The following is a 19,209-nucleotide window of genomic DNA, read 5'->3' as shown; positions in this document are numbered from 1 at the left end:
CTACTTGTTCTTTTTTTCTAGATTTACTGTAATATACAGTCCCTTTGGTGAATCTGGACAAAGTCTTGGTTTTGTAATGAAAACAAAAATAAGGCAAGTTTTCTCTGTCTGTGGACTTTGTAACAAAAGCCCTGGTTATAAACCTCAGGAAAATAGCATTTACAATTAAAGTGACCAATAAATCTTAAGTAGAGAGCATAGCAGCAACAAAGTGTTGCTATTAAATCTGTACACCTGGAGCAACTGATCGAGATCAGTGGTTCTCAACCAGGAGTACATGTGCCCCTGAGGTCTTCCAGGGGGGTATTCAACTTATCTAGACATTTGCCTAGTTTTACATCAGGGCCCATAAGAAGCACTAGTAAAGTCAGTACAAACTGAAGTTTCATACAGACAATGATTTGTTTATACTGCTTTACATATTATACACTGAAATGTAAGTTTATATTCCAGTTGATTAATTTTAGAGTATATTATTATTGGTAGAAGTAGCAAAGAATCCTGTGGCACCTTATAGACTAACAGACAAACTGATGGAGTGACTGAATTATTTTGTCAGCTGGACGCATCAAAATTACTTTCCTGGGGTTAAGAACAAGGTGTCAAGTAGATAGTTCAGTTTGTGGGTCACATCTATAAGGTGCCACAGGATTCTTTGCTACTTCTACAGAACCAGACTAATACGGCTACCCCTCTGATACTTTATTATTGGTAGTCCATCACTGACGATTATGACAATAATAATAATAACAATTAATTAATTTTAAAAAAACCTATGTGGGAAATTTTTAAGTGAGAAAGCCCTTGCACAGGGGCAGTCCCACTGTCTTGGCTGTGGAAGCCAGATTCCAGCGGCACAAAATATCATTATGGCTGGGGAATTCCTCAGCTGACCAGGACATCTTCCGTGCCTTGTCATGCTCTCCGTGCCCCACAGCACGTTGTTGAACCACTTTCATGGCCACTGAATCACAAATTGATTTCCTCCGCCCAGTCCATAGAAACAGTCTTCGCATAGGAGAGAAAGGCAGTTTCCCTGTCTCACCGAGGGCAAAAAACCCATTGGCTACTCTCACCTGGTTTGGCCCATGCGGCAAAGCGGTTTCCTGGGGTGTGGCCGATGTTGCATGCAAACAGCTACTTGGAGCCACAGGTGAGAGCTGGGTGTAGGTGTGGACCAAAGTGGATGAACTGCTCCCAAAGGAGCACGACGTGTTCCTCCAACAGAGGTACTACCCCTCCCCAGTTCCCCATACACCCCATTAATTTTGTAATTATACTGTAAAAATGAGAAAGTAAGCAATTTTTCAGTAACAGCGTGCTATGACATTTTTGTATTTTTATGTCTGATTTTCTAAGCAAGTAGTTGTTAAATGAGGTGAAGCTTGGGGGTACGCAAGACAAATCAGACTCCTGAAAAGGGTGCAGTAGTCTGGAAAGGTTGAGAGCCACTGACTACCTCTTGATAGACAAGACACATCTTATCCATGGCTATTCTCAATTGTTAGAGGCAATCATCAACTCCCTGGCCTCTGGCTGCAACCTTGCAGATTTTGGCCCTCAGAGGCAACCAGGAGCCAACAGTGGTCTTGAACACTTGAAGCGGATGGGGTTCATGTTGGAATCAAGATACCTGTGTGGACAAGAGAAGCCTGGTTATCTTCTGAGGTAAGTGTACCTCAGAGCTCTGACTAAGGTCAATGAATGTTACTTCTCAGCCACAGCACTTCAAAGAATCATCCAGCTGAACTGTCTTAGGTTGTAACCAGTCTGATTAATCCAGACTGCTTCACTATAGCAGTAGCTCTTTCAGCTGATATCTGGTGAGTTTGTGCTGTTCTGTATGGATAGTTTAGATGGACTTTCCCTGTGGACCTCACAGATTTCATCTTTGTCCTGATGGAGTGACTGAATTATTTTGTCAGCTGGACGCATCAAAATTACTTTCCTGGGGTTAAGAACAAGGTGTCAAGTAGATAGTTCAGTTTGTGGGTCACATCACAAGGCAGGACTGTGTTCATATGTAAGACCATCTGAGCAGATGATATCTGGAAATATTAGTTTACCCAAGTCTTGCATGGATCTCCATTAGCTATTCTTTTAGAGAGCTAATGGGACAGAGTCCCCAATTTGCTCCCTTTGTGCTACTCACGTGGTGCAAAGAGAACAGAAACTTCTGCTAAATCTCTGTGGAAGATAGCCCTGACACAGGGGAGTCCTCATCAGGCATAAACCCAGAGAGCCAGCTCACTCTGCTTCCGCCCAGTAACACTCAGAGCAGGGTGCTTAATGCAGGAAAGATGGGTGAGATGGATAATCTGAAGCCTTGATCAACTCCCCCATACTTTTGCTCTCAGCAAAATCTGTACACAGCAAAGAACTTGCCCCAATGACTGTAAGCGGTATCTTTAGTAGTACTTTATTATTTCCATGCAAACAGAGAAAGGCACTTTCGCACAGCATAGCCCTGTATAGGGAAATAGTTTGAGGCTTACGTATAAAACACAAATGATCAGAATCATGAGTGTTTCTACAGCAGGTACAGTGTTAGGCAGGCTGGACATGGTTGGTCACAGACACGTAACTGGCTTGGGACTAGATAGGGAGGCAATTTCATTCTTCCTTTCATTGCTTTGTATAGGATAACATCACTTCTGTTGATTGACTACGTTTAACATAAATGCTGACACATAAAACACAACCTGTATAATATTAACATATGGACATATATCTTAATGATTTATTACAATAAATGATGTCCTTATATTTACCATTACCAGGATCACCTCACTGTGCCTATCCATAGTCTCGCAGTTGAGACATGCAATGGGGATGTCTGAATGGGCCCCATTGTCTGTGTGGAATTTATAGTTGCTGAGGAATAGCTTTAACGTAATTGCCTCTTTTGTCCCTACTTCAGCTTGTCGTCTCTTCACATGAGAGGATTATCAATAGCTTGGTCTTTTGGGCAAGTTCCATCCTTTCCTTTATTTCCTGCTCCTTTTCAAAGATGTGTCTTCTTCCATCTAGTAGTCTATCTTCATTGGTAAATAGCACAGTATTTAGTGAGAGTAATAATCAGAGCATGCCCATGAAGTCAGGGTTGGGTTTTTTTAAAATCCATAGGCCATGGCCAGTTATAAAGGAAAGGAGCTGATGAGCACTTAATGATAGTTTGCCAGCTTTTAAAGAGAGACTGTCATCAAGTCAAAAATGTAACCTTAATAAGAATTAGTTTTAAAAAAAAAGTCATCTTCAGTCTGAAGTTCTATTATCTTATCTAAAAAAAAGGACTATAGCATGGCTACAATCTCAGCTGGGTAACCCACCAACCACAAGCCTCAGGTGCTGTTTGATTGCAAGTACATGTGTCCACAAAACAAAACAAAACCAGCAGGTCTAAATTTTGTCCTACCACCCTTAGCAGTGTCCCTTGAAGGCAGTTCTTTTCAGTGTCTCTTAAGGGTCTACAGCTGGAATACATATTGTGTCAATAAAGGTATCATGAGCATCTCCCTAAAGATTTTCACAATACACAGATAGCAGCAGTCCTTTTAGAGCTCAGATATTGCACCAACAATTTATGCAGTGGTGCTTTGAAGTTCGATTGAGGTACTTGGAGCTATGATGCACTTTGAAGCAGCTGGAAACATCTTTAAAACTTCAAGGCAAAGATTAAAACAGCTACCAAGCTGTAAGCAACTGTTCAGGGCCTCTTTTCTTATAGTGCTGCCAGGGGGTAAAAAAATCAAACAAATACATCTCTCTGCGTTACTTATGGCCCCCATCACTACCGTATGTGAGAGCCCTATGATCTTTAATGTATTTTATCCTCACAACACCTCTGTGAGATAGAGAAGTGCTATTATTCCCATTATACAGATGGGGAAGTGAGGCACAGAGAACTTGGTAGAGACCCGTGGCACCTAAATTTGACTAATTAAAGACCCTGTTTGGAGAGATGGTGAACAACTGCATATCCCACTGAAGTCAATAGAACTGTGGATACTTGAGCACCTTTGAAAGTCTGGTGACTTATTTACAAGATATATATAAATATTAATTTAGGTGCCTAATTTTAGTCAATATTGACAAATTTGGCAATTTTCCAACCACATAATTGTTATTTTTATTAGAATTTTTCCAAAGAATCCAAAAGGCACAAATCCATATTATTGACTAATAGCCTGTAAAACTTTGCCTTAAAACAACATTTTTTAGTTATGAGAGTTCAGAAAAGAACCTGAAACCAGACAACTTATTTTTTGGCACTCTTAGAACTTAAAAAACAGATGGATTTCCCCCTACCCCCACCATTTTACAAAGAATTTGCTCCTAGGCTGAAACCTTTTAACTAGAGCATGTTTTTACAGCCAACCTCTAAAGTCCTCAAAGTACAGGGTTTACAGTATAATGAGAGCACTGACAAAGCCTTAACTGTAGCAATGGTATGGATGTTGCTATAGGTGGATAATATCCAGAGTTATTTTTTCTCATTAGACATAAATTTAATAATTTGAAGACACAAGAAAAACTTTCCTCTTGGTGGTAGGAGTGGTAATGGTGGAGAAATGGTCTACATTTATTTTATATCATATTCTTTTTAATAACAGTGTCTATTAAAGACATCTGTTGAAAGTCTGTAATGCTGATTTAATAGGGAGAAAAAATAACAGTTCTTTAGCAATCCTGTCTTCAGTTTAACATTATGAACTGTTAAGAGAGGGTTTATGTGTATGACATTATTAACTGGAATTCTGCTCAAATTGAAATCAGGCCCACTGCCTTGACTGATCCTCAGTATGTTAGGTTTTTACAATAAAAACTTTTAACTAGACAAAAGAATTAGTATAATTTTATATTCATTAGGATTTTCAAAATTCACCAGGCTGTGCAGAGAAACTTCTAACCGCCTATATTCTGACTTGTAAGATATGAGCTCTCTAGCAATATAAAGCTGCAACAAAAAAATCATTGATTTACTATACTAGATCATTACTGTAACTATGGAAAGAGAGAGAGAGAATCCACCTCCAAAATGACTGAATTATAAATTGTAATAAAACACCCAATATTTTATACACACGTTGTCAGGTTTGAAAGACGCATGTTTTAGTTACAAGAGGGACTAGGGCACACGGAGTTGGAGACAGAAGTCCAAAGGCCCTGTCCTGGAAGAAAGCCTATTTATAGAAATTAAATACTGAATTTAAATTAATCGTGTTGGTCCCTGGCTATGTTTAACATCACTGTAATTTAATTTTAAAACTTAAATGATAGAGATTAAAATAAACATAAAACACGTCTTTTTATCTCTTGAATTTGAAGAGGCCTCATGTTTTCCATGCCTGTGGCCTTGATGATTTTTTTGGCAGCACTGCCAGTGATAAAAGGAATAACTCACCACTGTCAGAGAATTTGGCTGTTTCATCACCTGCATGAAAGGCCAGCATAACTCCATGGAGATTTCTGTCTAAATGAGTTATATAGTTTCTTCATATACTTTTTGACTGAAAAGTGATAACTCAGGCAATGAATTATTTGGCATTCATTTCTGAAAGAATCTGTCCTTTCTTTTTACAAATCATAGAGCATCTTTCACGTATCCATTTTTAAAGCTTTCATATAGACTACAGTGAATTAATTTCCAATATGTCCATTAGATTAGCAAAGGGATAGTAAAATTAGACTTTTCTGTCAACCCTTTGCTTTGTTTGCAGCATTTGTTGACAATGAGAGTTGAGTTCCAGAATTGGTATTGAAAATTTTGAAATGTATTCCAAAAGGTGCCTCTTTTCGAAACTAATCAGGACTGTCACTAGGGGATTCACAGCTACCAGTAGAGGCATTTCCAATCTTTCCCCAAAAGCAAAATGCATTAGCTGAGGAGCCAGGGACTGGAACCCCTAGAAAAATGTGGGTCGGGGGGGTAAGGGTATGGAAATGTGTGTTCCAGTTGATAAAGGAAGCATTTAAATGACAGCCCCTTCTAGAAATGTTACAGCCAAGGCCAGCCCTATACTATCTGACCCTCACTGTACTGGTGCTCTATGCAGAGGTTTTATGGCGCCCTAACTCTCAAATCAGCAAGTGTCCCTCATCTTTTTTTATTCCCTGTTCCTAGGGCTAATCTTTCATCGCAGTGACAGCTATAATTAAACTATAATTAAGCTTTTGAATATTTATATGACAATAATGTCCAGAGGCTCCAGTCAGGATTGAGACCTGTTTGTGTTAGATGCTGTACAAATATACACAAAAACATGGTGCCTGCTGTAAAGTGTGTACAGTATAAGTAGAATCTTCATTTGGACCCCAGGATGTTAAAAGGGGTGCATCATCTTTCCATTCTCTTCTCCTCATTTTGAAATGACAGTGCATTGCTGTGCAGGTACTTGTGTAAGAAGTAGCTCAAAGAATTCCTAAACTGTCACCAAGTTTGGAATTAGACAAAAAGAAAATAGCAATGGAAATGATGTAGGAGATGATATAGTGTATCCACACAGCAGATAAGTACAGGAAGAGCTAAGAGACTGATCCTGCAACCTTGACAAAAGTAGCCCAGTGGACTTCAGTGAGACTATTCGCACAAAGGTTGCAGGGTCAGGACCTAAAGGTGGTCACCAAAAGCAAGTGAGAAGAGATGAATGACAAACAGAGGGTTGCCTTTCTTCACTTTCTGTCTCACACTCATTTCTTATCCCTTTCTTCTGACTTTTAGTTTTCCCATCTGTCCCCAGTCTTCCATTTTACAGGGTTTTTAAAATTATGTTTTTTACTGTGAATTTCATGTTTGTGAAGGAGGGGGACTGATAGCAGGCATGAGCCAAGTGTTCTGTTGGCAGGAACTGATATGTAGCTTCCCCACACAAAAGGGAGCCCCTGTTACTGCTCAGTAAAGGACAGATAACCCTTGGATCTCAGTTGCACTCCCAAGTTCATTGCACCAGTTGAAGCAGTGCTTTAAAAAAATGCTGCTGGCATCAGAAGGTTTGAGGGCATATTTGAGACTCAAAGCTGCCTGCTACACCTGGTTGAGCAGTAATAGGGACACATCTTGTAGGAATGATATACATTCTACAGATGTAAGAGGAGGGTTCAGAATGGATCATGGTAGTTTCATTGCTATTTCAGTGGGGCTCCTTTAGTATGCTGCCCACCTACTGAGGGCTTGTCTACACTACTGCTTAAGTCAATGTAACTTATGTCGCTCAGGGGTGTGATAAAGCCACCCCCCTAAGCGATGTAAGTTACAGCAACTTAAAGCAGTGTCTAACTTCCGCCTCTTGTTGAGGTGTTCTCCCATCGACATGGCACATCTTCACCTGAGACACTACATTATGTAGCGCAGTAGTGAAGACAGGTCCTCAGTCTAAGGTGGGTCCTCCCATCTATTCTAAGACTTGGGTCTCATTATATTAGGGATGTGCAAAGGATCTGACATTCAAGTCTGAATTTGTATTTGTGATCCTGACATTCAGGTTTATTGATGTTCGTTTTTCTACCTGACTAAAACTCTACTTTATTTCCTAATTCATATTCTTCCCTCCTTCTTAGCAGAATTTGCCAGTGATGCCAAATTATGTGATGGTTTTGTGGAGACCAAAATAAGACCATTGACCTCATTTTCACTCATGGCCTGACATAAGTTTTGAACCTAGTGCTCCAGAAGTTAAAGGTTAGTGATTTTTAGATCATTTAAAAATGATTGCATAGAAGTGGACCCAGTTGCTCTCAGACTGTTGAATTTGCCTTGCGGAGGCAGTGTTTTCTGTCACTGATTAAGAGGAGACATTGCTTTCAGTTATGCTGATTCAGCAGCACTAAGAATCAGGAAATTAGCAATGAGTGTAAGAGAATTTTAACTATTGGTACAATACCAAACTTGTGTTGTTACTAAGTACATGGAAATGAAAATCCATTATGTTACTATACCAGGTAGTTCAGTACAGATGGCAGTTTTCTTTCTGTCTCATAAAATCAGAAAATGGGGAGTCTGTGCACCCAGATTTTGGCTTCTCAGTGCCACTGCTACAAAGTGATAATCAAGGGATGCGAAAGAGTAAACAAATCTCTACAACTAATACACATTCTAGTGGTCTGTTCATTTAGTAGCAGGACTGTGTACAGATTCTAGAGAAATAATTTTCTGACAGTTAATTTTTTTTTGTTAAGGAATAATATTCTCTATCTTTCTCAGATCTCTCCTTGTCTTTCCCATACATGCACAGCATTAGATGCCTTTATATACCTGTGCTAACTAGTGACAGACTAACACCTTTTTATGGATCATGTGATGCCCTTCTATGCTAAAAGGTACTTAAGCCCCAGTATCAGCTGAAAGTTGTGACAAACACTAAGTGCAGGCCTAGTATGTTAAGGCCTAGTATGCTTTCGTATACAGAGGGAAATTTTGGTTGCATCTGTCAGTGGGTATGGCTAAAGGAGCAACATAACATGGACCCAAACCGTCAAGATGAACACAGGCTAATTTATAGATACCCAGGCTCCCTAAGAAATGCATCAGGGAGTTCCAGACTAAGTACAAAAGCATTACTATAAAAAGTTATGTCTGTCTACTATACCATAATACTGAAAGCACGAATAAGTGCAACTCATTGCTAACACCACAGCTTAAACAATTCAGCAGAAAAATTTCAATGCATTCTACTCTATCGGAGTGAAGTTTGGGGTCCAAGTTTAACAGATAATTATGCCAATTGGGATATAAACCTAGTTAAGGGAAACTCTATAACTACAGTCCTGCAAACAAAATCTGGGTTCAGCATCAATGGCTACAGAGCAGAACTATGATAATGCCACCCGCTCAGCCAATTTACAGACAAGAACACCCAACTTTTGGTGCCATTTCAACCAAAACAGCAAAGTGCTCAAGGATAAAATACCAAACCCAAATGAAAACATGGTGCACTCCACATTGCTCATAGATCACAACAGCATTAGTCTGACCAGTGACGCAGATAACCCCACCCAAAACCAAACCATGCTTGAGAAACAAGCTAGTTTCTAAAATGCAAATATGCATATGCAAGCTGTTGTAGGGGGGAAAAAAACAAATAATGAGATTTCTGTATCTCCACATGCAGACGTATCATACTAACAGAGCGATTCACCAAAGTGAAATGTGCAAAAGTAAGGCAGAGTGTCACTAAATACAGAACAAATGGCATAATGTAGAGATGGAAAAGGGGAGACAGAAAGCATAGAGAAAATGAGGGAATGACTGTGCATCAAATACGATGAAAAAGCTGAAATAAGATACCTGCTTTTGAACAAACTACCCACACACCCATGTTATGACACTACAGAAAAGTTGAAGATATTTAGCTATCTTGTTTTCGATGTTATGGAGCATTATTGTTACTATTGACAGGTCACATATTTAAGCAAAGATGGTGCTGCTGGTATTTTTCAGTCTACACTGCTACATTTCTCCAGGATATGTGCCATGCAAACCATGGGAACATATGGCCTCATGTTTGTATTGCCTTATTCAATTAGGGTGCCCTACTGAGCTATGAAATACAAAACCAAGCTGTAGAAACTACACAAATTAGCCAAAAATATCTAGTCCCATAAAAACATGCTATGTTACATTGTTACGACACATAAGAACCCTCTCCCAGCACAACATAAATATTAGTTATACATATATGAAAGAGTTAAGTGGAAAATAATGATCTATTTACTTCACTTATCAACATTTATTTGATTAAAAGTAATAATTATTTGACTGAAAATAACACTCAAAACATGAATGTGAATAAAAGAGGTGCCAATGTGCGTACCAGACTGGGTTCTGATATCAACTTTGCCATTAACTTGCTCGCACTTAGCTGTTCTCTACTTCAGTTTCCCCTGTAAGGAGGGATAATAATGGTTGTTTGCCTTTGTAAAGAGCTTTGAGATCTATACATACGTACTAAATACTATTGTTCTAAAAACAGTTGGGCCTGATTCTGATCTCATGGATGTACACAAGAGCAAGTCAGGAGTAAGGTAAATGGAGCTGCACTACTGAGACCAGAATCAGGCTAGGTGTGGTTTGGTTTGGTTTCAAACAGGAAAAAAATGGACAATGTAGTTATAGTATCAGAGGGGTAGCCATGTTAGTCTGGATCTGTAAAAGCAGCAAAGAGTCCTGTGGCACCTTATAGACTAACAGACGTTTTGGAGCATGAGCTTTCGTGTAGTGTAACTACCTGCATCCGACAAAGTGGGTATTCACCCACGAAAGCTCATGCTCCAAAACGTCTGTTAGTCTATAAGGTGCCACAGGACTCTTTGCTGCTTTTAATGTATTTATAGTTTTCAAAACCCCGAAATAATAAGCTATTGTTTTAAAGCATTAAGTACTGCAAAATTGAGGTAAGATGGTAGGAGTCCTGTACGTCTGCTGAATGTCCTATGGTAGCGGCAGTAGCTGAGGAAGAAGTATGAGAGCAGGCTCTGGTTTGCATGTGGCCAGTAGTTAATTAGTTTATCACATTTTGGTTAAACTGACCCAGCATTGGAACGTGATCATCTCTGTCCTTTCAGTTATTGCCCCTGCCCCCCAGTCTTATTTTGACGTCTTTCTCTTGTGGTTCTTTTCTATCTGTAGGGAATCTCTCCCTTAGTAGCACTTTCCAAACATAGCAATGCTTCGACACCACTGCAGTGGAAGCTATCTGAAAGGTATGCCTATCAAAGGTGAGTCCTTTTTTTTCCCCTTTCTTTTTTTTTTTTTAAATAAAGAGATTAATGCAAAATGGGACTTAATTCCTCTCTTTAAATATCTTATAGATGGGGCTGGTAGCATGGTATATTATTATGGTTGCCCAACACTTCCCATAATAATACCTTGTTCCAGTTGCTTATTATATTGCCAAACTTTAACTGTTTGGGCTGAAAGTTTCCATGTTGGTGTCTATTTGAGGCTGAATGTTTGTGGAACATTTCAGCTACAGTGGTTCAATAGTCTCTGAGAATGAAGCTGGGTATAAGACATTATTTTGCCCATGTTAAGATCTTTCTTTGAGTGGAAGCTGATGGGAGACTGAGATCAGATGAAGTGCTGATGAGGAGACGGGGAAGAAGTGGCATGGGTAGAATGAGATGAGGGGACAGAAGACAATATGCTGAGGAGGTAGAATGTGGGGGAAGAAATGGGACTGACTGGGTAAAGAGATCAGGACAAGGAACTGGGTAGGGAGGAGACTCTGCATTGAGGGAGACTGGAACTGGGAGCCATTGAGGAGGACGAATGTGGGCCTGGGGGCAACTGGAGGCTATTAGAGGAGACAGATTGGATGAGAAGCCAGGATGAGAGAACTGGGATGGCTGGGCAAGGAGACTGGGGACAAGAAGATTGCGGGGGGCGGGGTCTGGGAATGTCTGCTACTGCTCTCATTTACGTGGTTAGCCCAAGTAGCAGAGGCCTCTGTGATGCACCTAAAGGGTCCAGCCCTGCTGATGACCCATATAGATGTCAATATCATATCACAAGATGGAATTTCTGTTTTTGCTCTTTGCTTTTTTTTAAATCTACAAAACGACACACCCACACACAATACATTCAAAGAACATAAAAGTTGTAAGTTCAAGAAGTCAACAGTTAGGAAATGCTTAATTAAAATTACCTTTGCAACATTAATTTGTTCCCCTTGTGCATATACGTGATGATACAGTCTTTAATTACATGACCACATGCTATTTTCTCCACAGGACCCCTGCTTCATTCACTGCACAGAATGGCCCTGCTCTGGGGATGAATCAGGGCTGTGTTGTGAAGGAGGCTGTTGCCTGTACGATCCCTGTTTTTTACATTGCAGAAATTGGAAGGTGTGTAGTGATTGGGGCTGGGGACTGCAGGAAGAGGAAGGATGGTCTCATGATTTAGGTGATTGAATGCTGCCTTGGAGAATTGGATTCTATACCTGCCTTTGCCACAGAGTACCTATCTAGTCAAGTCATTTAAACCAAACTTTTCACAGGTGGTCACTAATTATGTATTCCTTATTTTCTGGGTTCCTGACTAGAGACCATGGGATATGATTTGCAAAAGTGCTGACACTCACAACTGCAGCTGAAGTCAGTGGAAGCTGTTCTTTGAACACTGTCCGTTTCACGAAAGTGACAGATAATGCCAAGTATTCTGAAAAATCAGGTCCTAGATGTGTCATAGTGGAAACTTTTTACCTTAATCTCTCTGCTTCAATTCCCCCGTCTGTAAAATGGGGTTAATAATATCCCTCACCTCACAGAGATGCTGTGAAAATAAATTCATTAATGTTTGTGAAGTGCTCAGATACAGTAGTGATGGCTGCCACAGAGAAGCCCATGAAAAAAATAATAATTCAGCATACAGAGCAGGGTTTAAATAGTGTGAAGCCAGGGGCAGCTCCAGGCCCCAGCACACCAAGCGCGTGCTTGGGGTGGCAAGCCGCGGGGGGCGCTCTGCAGGTCGCCGTGAGGGCGGCAGGCAGGCTGCCTTCGGCGGCTTGCCTGCGGAGGGTCAGCTGGTCCCGTGGCTTCGGCGGACCTCCCGCAGGCAAGCCACCGAAGGCAGCCTGCCTGCCGTGCTTGGGGCGGCAAAATGCGTAGAGCCGCCCCTGCGTGCAGCATGAGACCATACATTGAACAACGAGGAGAAAACAGAATATCAAATAGCTACTCATTAAATGAGCACTGTCCATTCTGTGAACTGAACGAGACAGGGGTCTTGTGGAAAAAACAGTATGTTATGATGTAATTAGAAAATGTATCATAATTAGACCTGGGCAACGTTTTTCAGACAAATAGTTTATTCTCTGAAAAAAAAAAAGCCATTTAATTTGACCTGAAACTGTTAGCAAATGGGACACACATTTGCTGAATAGTTACCGCTGACAACAACAACAAAATCAGGCTAGATTAGCAAGGAAGGTTAAAGTGGTGGTGGTTGCCCTCTCTATAAATTTTAGCCCTGTGGATGTGGGAGACCCAAGTTGAGTTCCCCCTGCTATGTGATGTGGAGAAGGATTTTGAACTCGGGTCTCCCTCCTCCCCACGTGAGTGTCCTAGCCACTAAACTATGGATTATTCTAGGCTGGCTCTCTCAATCTCACTTGTTAAACTAGTCCACTTTGTATAAAATACTTGATTAGTCATTGGGCAAGAACAAGAGAGAGAATGACTCCATAACCCAGTGGCTAGGGTAATCGCCTTGGAGGGGAGAGACCCATGTGCAAGTCTCTGCTCCAGTGAATATTGAATTGTTTATACAAAGTGGAATAGCTTCAACAGGAGAGATTGAGAGAACCATCCCCACTCCCAAAGAATAGCCAATAGTCTGGTGGTTTGGACGCTGAGCTGGGGGGAGCCCAAGTTGAAATCCTCATCCACATCAGTTAGAGAGGGGAATTTAACCTGGGTGTCTCACATATTGACCGAGTGCCCTAACTGAAGGGTTAAAAGTTGGGGGGGTGGGGGGTTTACCACCTCTTTCTCCTCTGAATTTGGCCCTTTAAAAATCCCCAGAAACAAAATGCTTCAGGTTGAATGAAACATTGAACAATGTTTAACCTGAAACAGATATTTTTGATTTGCTGAAATCTTTTTGAATTTTCTGATTTAGTATGACACAAACAGATTTTTTTCCTGATATTTCAGAACTGCCAGCAACTTGAAAAATCAGTTATTTACTCAGCTCTAATTATAATGCATACACATAAGGGGGCCAAATTAAGGCTGTGCAGACAAACTTAATTCTGGCATTTCCTAACTCTTGAGTGCTTGACTTTGCAACCTTCATAAAGTTCTTTTAATGTACCTTTTTTTGTGTGTAATATATATGTATATTTTTTATTTTATCTATAACAGTTTCAACAAAACAGTGATATTCTCAGTCAGCACATTGGCAGGATAAGGGAAATATACCACTTACCTTTCCATAAGAATGAGCATATATATCTTCCAAAGAATAGCTGTGGTCTTTACTTCCGTTTCCCTATAATTTACAAATTAAAAAAAAGTCCCATTTCAAAGCTAAATTTGATTGCCTATGGAAAGAGTCACAGCACAATTATCAGTCCTTTATATGAAGGATGGAAAGTAGCTTTGAACAGGTTGTCAATATTCTGGCTTGGAAATTTCAAAGTGGTCACATTCTCACTCTAAACCTATTGTAAATGGCTGACAGTTAGCATCCGTTGCCACAAAGGGAAATGAAGTTAATTTTCCCTCCTGGCTTTTTTATTCACCAGACAGGCTGGAATTGTTTAAAATCTGTTGTCTGTTGTTGTTTAAACAAGAGTCTAAGTAAACTGAAATGGGCAGAAGGTTTTATCCAGGAGACCTGAGGAGCAATGGGCTAAAATATAGGGAGGATGTATTGAGGCCTCCAAACTGAAGGCCAGATCAGTTTTTGTGTGGGAATATCTACTGTAAGATACTGGAAACCCTGTGAAGTGTCCCTTGTAGGGTGTCTCTAGCATTGTTCCTTCCAAGCATAATGGTGAACCCCCCAAAACCAGAAGATCCCCTGAGCTCAGAGTGCATCTTGACAGGGGCTTAGGCCACATGGATGCCCATGTACTGTTTTTTCTTCTCTCCTGTCTTTCTGTTAGCTCTTTCCAGGGACATGTCCCCAAGCCGGTGGCCTCAGAGCCAGAATCTCACCAGAAGGATGGGGTTCAGAACAGAGTTGTAGGGAAGCACTGCATTAACACTGCTTAACTTTGATGGAATAGTGGGAAGAAAATACCCACTCTAGGTCCACTCCCACCTTATCTCACTGCTCCACATCCCTGTAAAAACCCTGTCTAGGGGCTTCCGTGCAACTTGGGCAAAGGGGTCAGAACAACACAGAATGGTACTGTTCACCTTCCTGGGCCCCAGCAGGAATCCACTGTGCTTTTGTCCTCTGTGCCTCCATGGTACCTGTCTCCATGTCCTGTGCAGTCCTACAGTTTATATAATGTATGAGGCATTGTGTTAATATTATGCTAGGTATAGAGTTAAAGGTAGCTTTTGAATTTGGGCTGTTGGGATTGAAAGCAAAATTTCAACTCGATACATTTTCCCATAAGGCTTGGCCTGGGCCTCTGGTGCTACACTAGTGACACTTCGTAGGTGAGGAGAAGTTGGTCACTTGCTATACCTTTTCAGAGACTGGTGGTTACTATTACTGGATACCTGACAACCTGAACTGCTTTCTGAAGTTCATTCAGAAATTCCCACTCCAACAGCACATGAAAAGTCTTGCTATAAAAGGTCTAATTATTTGTTTGTTTGCTCTAGTTAGAAGAACTACCATGCGTGATGTAGTACTGTCTGAAATGGCATTTGGTGTCTTGTGGCTGCCACTCTTGTGTTAATAAAATCTGGGTTTAAAAATGGTCACACAAAAGGAAATTAAGAATTAATCTCTCATCTGCAAATATCTGGTAGGCTACTGTTAGCCTCTCATTGGAAAAAGAAAAATAGTCCCAACTGTAGAGGAACAGCTCAAATAATATGGGAGGTTGTTATGGAAAAATGAATGCACCAATTACATATCCAGCAAAATAGACAGAGGCCAAATGGATACTTAGATAGTTGGTTACAATTTATTCAGTACTCAGATGAAGTACATTCACCTGCACACATACACACAAAAACTCTCTAGCATGTGACCAATTTTTTGAATATTAACATTTGATAGACATGCCTCATCTATCTGTTAAATATGCATAATCAGAGATTTCACTCAGTTTAATAAAATCACTCAAAATGACATGTCATGGGTGTTGTAATGATACCTCTATTTCTGCATAATGTCTCTTTAAACAAAAGCTCATAGTTGTGATAATTGTTGTTTTTTGTTTCTGATATTAACCTGGCAAGGATTTGTAAACCTATTAAACTTTCTAAATAAATAAATATTTTTTAAAAGAAATCTATCCAATCTGCCTGAAACAGTTTCTCATGAAGTAAAGAATCATAGTAGTAGTTTTTTAGTTTTGTTTTTAAATCCAGGGAAACCTTTTTGCTCATTGCTGTCCTCACTGCTGGCTTTAGATAGCTTTCTCTTCAATTGCTACATGAAACAAGTAAGTAATAAAGAAATAAATAGTTGGAATTTTCAGCTCTAGCTCTAATCCTCAAAAAGAGAAGAAAATGAAAAATAGTCTTCTCTAAAGCTTCACATCAACAGTGTTTAAATAGCTCTTTTCCCCTCTACTATCAGGTCTCCTAATGTTGCAAATAAAAGCTCATCTTTTTAAAATGTCTGTTTTATTTTGGCTTTTTCTAACCTGTCTGCGTTACTCTCATGGACTCTTGCCTTGAGTACAGTAATAAATCTGAACAATCTTTTAATTTTGTTGACCAAATGTAAGGAGCCACAACACAGATTTCACGTACATATTTATGACTATGTAATATTTATAGTAGCTTTCAGAGGTCTCACCCAAGATTGGGGTCCTCTGGTGCTAGGCACTGTACAAACACCTCTGAAGACACAGTCCCTGCCATGGAGAGCCAGGTGGTGGAAACCTTTTAAGAGCATCTGATCTTGCTGAATATCTCCTTTCTTGAGTTGAATATCTCATGAGATCTACTGTTCTTATGAGACTTCTGCTTTGGACCATATAGGAACAAATCTAGATAATAGACTCCCTTCAGTTTTGGACCTTTCCTTGAAACAAACAACATAGGGATGGATTTTAATCTGAGACCCCTACAAAAAAAACATTTGGAGATTGGATTTGAAGTTCCAGTTGTGGCCTCTCTCTAGTCAGAATAGAGCCACTAGCTCTATTCTGTTTTGTATTCCTTCCCCTTATTCCTCTAGGCCTCGATTCAGCGAAGTACTTCAGTACATGCCTAACTTGAAGCATGTGAGTAGTCCCATTGCAGAACCTCTATTGAATTGGGACATTAGATAGTAATGTTGAGCTAAACATATGGAAAAACTCAGAAAACTCTTAGACTCCAATTCTGCAAAGAGATGCATGCAGGCAGACCCACGTGCCTATGCCAAGTCCTACTGAAATCAATCAGTGAGGTTCTCTGAAGGTGCAGGGATAAACCAGATCAGGCCCTCAGTTATGTACTGTAGGGACATTATGGACCTTCAAGACCTGGCATTGCTTTGACTGCTCTAGTATGTGTCTTAATGAATAGACAGACATGCCAATAATTGCCTAAAAGCATTATTATTTACATCAAATTATAAGAATTGCTAGATTCTAGATTATCATGCTAAAGCTTTTAAATTTTATGATGGTTAATCTAACTACCTCTAGTTTCTCTGTTGCCCGTTTTTTCACTTTCTTGTTCTCCTTTTCAGCTACTTCAGCCTTTTCCCATAAATGCTTTAGAGCAATTTCTTTTGCACCATACTTAGTTCATCACATCCAGAACTCCTACAGCTTTTGATGTTCTGGAAGCCAGAACTCATTTCTAGCCCAGCTGTCTTGTGAATTTCAGCCATGTTGCTAAACTGTAGTTGTGTTTCACAAATACTTTACTGAAGTATATTTTTTATCCATCCCCAACTTTATGGTGGCATTTCCCCTGCACTCCAGTGGATATTATTGTTCCTTTTTGCTAGAGCTGTATTTAAGGAACATGCAGTAAAATAGTTTTCAGCAATAACTGAGATAACTCTGATCTGTTCAGTTAAACAGAGCAGAAGCCAAATGATGTTTCTGGAGGAAACTTTACAGAACATTTCTCTGTGTGTAGTAAAGCTTTTTTTCACATTTCCCAAATGTCTCTAACAGGTTTTTGGAGTTATATTCAGTGATTGCATTGAGTTGTTGATACCACTTTAGCCTTCCAGCAGAGGAGCCCTTACTATGTCATCCATCGATTTAGACATAAGCCATTTAATTACTGCAGAATCCTTCAGAAAGGTTGCTATCCAAGCAACCACACTGAAGGTTAATCGGCAGCCTGCTCTGGGTTGAAACTTTCAGCCATAACAATTGCAGGTCCCAACCCGATTGGGAGCACCAAGCACTAAACTGTGGTCTCTTGAGTACAGTGTGATGCACATGTTATCTGCATGATGGTATGTTTAATGTTGTCCAGCTACTGGGCAGACAGCTCAGCAGCCAAAGGAGTTGTTTCAATGTGTTTGCACAACACATTTTTCATGTTATTTATGAAGCTCCTCCTACTAATATGACTAGATAGATTATCTGTAAGGATGTAATTGTTCTAAAGCCATTATTGATTAAATGCTGAGATGAGTTATTTTTTCAGAAACTGCCTTTGGAACAAGCTTAGGCTGTACTTGCTGTCAGCCTAGTGGTGATGTTTTTGTGTCTTCCTCTAAATTCCTCTCCCAGCTGGGTTCTTTCATATTTCAGCATTAAAATAGATTCTTCCTAATTAGACAGATCTCTGTCGTGATAATCATCTTGAGAACTTAGGTGGTATTTTCATACCACATCTTTTTGCAAATCAGGCATGTACTTTATAATTTTTCAAAATTGTAACTCACTGACTAGCTCCTTTAACAGGCAATTGTCTCCCATAACTAGTAATTAGTGTCCTGTCAGTTGATATCAGAAGGCATTAGCATTCAACTGCTGACATCAGCAAATTCATCATATTGCTTATAATTGTGATATATATTTCCTTGAACTATCCAGTTATTAAGAAGGCTTTCTAAAGATGATAATGTTTGCATGAAAGTGTATAAAGCAGATTTAAAAACCACACAAGCTAAATTACTACATACAAAGTAAGTCCACAGTCATAGACTTAGTTCTGGCACACACATCTATCATAAATCCATAAACAAGTCTGTGCTCCTTTCTGATTAGAGAATGGAGTTGTTTGGTCAAGGTTATGGAGAACATCTGTTTTAATGACAGCAGTTAGTACTAGAGCAGCACTCAGAGACCTCTCAGGTTTTGTGCTGTCAGGGCCAAATCCTGAAATTATTTTTCAGTATTTATTCACTCAGACACATTAGCTTACCAGCAGTTTTGCCTTGAGTAAAAATTGAGTTTAAAACTTCAGGACTTTGTCCTGGATGTTTATAGACGTTGGTATTCATCTTTATAAATATCCTTTGATTAAAAATTACACAAGAAATAAATACTGAAATCTAATCTCTAACAAAAACACCAGCTGAAAATAGTTTGTTTTTTAAATCTGGCCACTGAATTACCACAGTTATAAAATAGGACAGTATTTAGGTAGCAGTTTTCAATTATTTTCTGATGGAAC

This window comes from Mauremys reevesii, linkage group 5 (genome assembly GCF_016161935.1).
Source record: "Mauremys reevesii isolate NIE-2019 linkage group 5, ASM1616193v1, whole genome shotgun sequence".
Taxonomy (NCBI): Eukaryota; Metazoa; Chordata; order Testudines; family Geoemydidae; genus Mauremys; species Mauremys reevesii.
Note: the sequence above shows the minus strand (reverse complement) of the source record.